This window comes from Argiope bruennichi, chromosome 7, assembly GCF_947563725.1.
Source record: "Argiope bruennichi chromosome 7, qqArgBrue1.1, whole genome shotgun sequence".
Lineage (NCBI taxonomy): Eukaryota > Metazoa > Arthropoda > Arachnida > Araneae > Araneidae > Argiope > Argiope bruennichi.
The window spans coordinates 17,432,594-17,435,166 of record NC_079157.1 but is presented as its reverse complement, the minus strand read 5'-3'; positions in this window follow the sequence as shown (position 1 = coordinate 17,435,166).

Sequence of the window (2,573 nt, the reverse complement as noted above, 5' to 3'; positions counted from 1 at the left end):
TCATACAACGTTAACGGACTTTTTCTGAGCAGGAATGAGTGTCACTGAGCGTGCTCCGATTTTACTGGAGAAAATAAGTAATATTCACTATGCTTCATGATCGTCCTCTCGCTATCCGCTTACGTTAGGAGCATCATCAGGATGAAGAATTTTTTCGTGTTTAGAAAATCAAAACTTTAAAAAATATTTTATGATTTACAACTACTAAAAAAAAGTAGGAAAGTTTTTTTTTCAACGTATTTTGAAAGTTAATTAAAAAAGTATTTTATAAATAAATTGTTTTGTAATTCAAACTTTAAAAATAGGGTTGATTTTTGGTATTTTAAATATTTAATGAGACTTCCTGAAAAATGACAGTAAAATTAATGTGTCTTCAGTACAATATTGATGATGTAAATTAGGAAAGTATGGTTGCGTTTTTTTTTTCTTATATTTAAAGTCAAATAAAGGTTTACCTTATTTTTTTTTTTTTTAATTTTTAAATGTTTTATTTAAAAATGTTAGTATTCAAATACCCATATATATGAATTTGATATAATAATTTAGAATTACTTACTTTGAGGAATTTCTGAGAATAACATTTGAAATCATTTTAAAAAGGGCTTTTGAGCAACAAGGAAGTATCAACCAGCATATTAATTGAAGCTGCTGTTTTTCTTCATATCTTCTTTGGTTGAGTATTTTAGTTAAAAAAATTTCTTCTTTTTTTTTAATTGAAAGATCAGCTGATAAAAAATTACAAATTCTAGATCTTATTTTTGTAGTAATTCGAAGTGAGAATAAAAAATACAATAATTATATATTCCAAATATCATTTTAATCCTAGTTCATAAAATACAGGATTATCTGCATCTTGTTTCCTAATTTTTCTAAGAATTTAATAAATCTTCCACTTAAAGATTCCATGTAATCAATCGAAATTCCATTTAATCAATGAATTTTTTAAAGGAAATAATCACTTTAACTATTTTTGCAATAAAAGTACTTTGTGTACATAATAATTTCAAATATAATAAGCATCTACATCCTATTAATGGAACAAATATTTGATTTAAAACCTTTTTTTGAGCAAAGAATTTAAGGGGATATACTTCTACTGATTTCAATCATACCTTAAATTTTATTTCAGTCTAATAAATAATTAAAAATATAATAATAATGAATTATAGTTTTGAAATTCAGTTCTGGCAAAAAAAAAAAAAAAAGCAATTTGTCAAATTAACTGATAAACGTGAACTATTCTGCAGCTGCATTTTTTTTTCAGTGGCAAGGGCTTTCTTTTAAAACATATACACTTTTTTCACTGCATATACTTTAAGTTTGATGAACATTTAAGTTTTTATTATGGTAGCATCAGAGAAAGATAACTGGAAAAAAATCATCAGTTTAAATTAATAATAAAATGTTTATCAAAAGAAACTAAAATAAAATTTAATAAGATACCCTCCCCAAATTCTTTGGATTCTTAAAAATAAACAATATTTAGATAAGATTTAACATGATTATGTACTCAAAAGGGAGTCAATCATAGAATAACTATCTTGGTCATGTCTTGCTGAAACAGTTTTCTGTAGTTAGGCAAGTAAGATAAAATAGAAAATCTACATGTTTTCACCACCATGATTCATATGCATTTATCAGAAGACAAATTAATCAATAATCCAAAAATAACTATTAACCATTTCTTCTTAAAAAATCTTAATAACTCATAGATTTCAACTTTTGTCCATCCAAGATACTGGTGTAGCTGCCAAGATTATTCAGCAAATTTTTTTAATTCAGAGAATTTAATTTATTATCTCATTCTTTCAGATATATTTAAATAATATAAATATGTTTTTAAAAATTTGATTTCTGAAACATTTTAATTTAAATAAAAGTTTCAATTTTTTGTTTGAAATTATGATTTACAAATATTAATAATTTTATATTTTTATAAAAATTTGTCAAGATATATTATGTTGCCATACCCAAATGTTGGTGTTTTTATAGAAAAATTATAAGAGATTTCTTATATCATCATATTCATTTTATTTATTTTAAGCAATAAATATTTTGATATTTTTATTTGACATTTTTCTAAGCTAAATGAAAGAAAAAGTGCACTGAAATGTAAAACTGAATGTGAATAATAAATTAGAAGAATTATAAACAATTTTGAAATTTTTATTAGACATCAGAACTACAAAATGCATCTGATTACTCTTTACAAAATATAAGATGAATGCTACACTTAGTTAAAATATAAACATTTTTCAAATATCAAAATCACAAAACAAATTTTGAAATTATAAAGTAAATTATTATGAGTATAATTTAATGTAGAATTTACAAAAGTTTTACAATGTATAGGTAGAAAAGATAAAAATCAAGGTAAGAAAAAAAAAAAAAAAAAAGATTAATTCTCTAAAATATCTGAAAATCATTCAACATAAATATAATTGCCAATGTATACAAATTAAAAAGCATAACAAATTCTGAATCTTATGAACTAATTAATAATACAAAAACTCAAACAATATAATTGAAGAGATTTTGGGGGAAAAAATTGCAGAATAGTAATAGAACTCTAG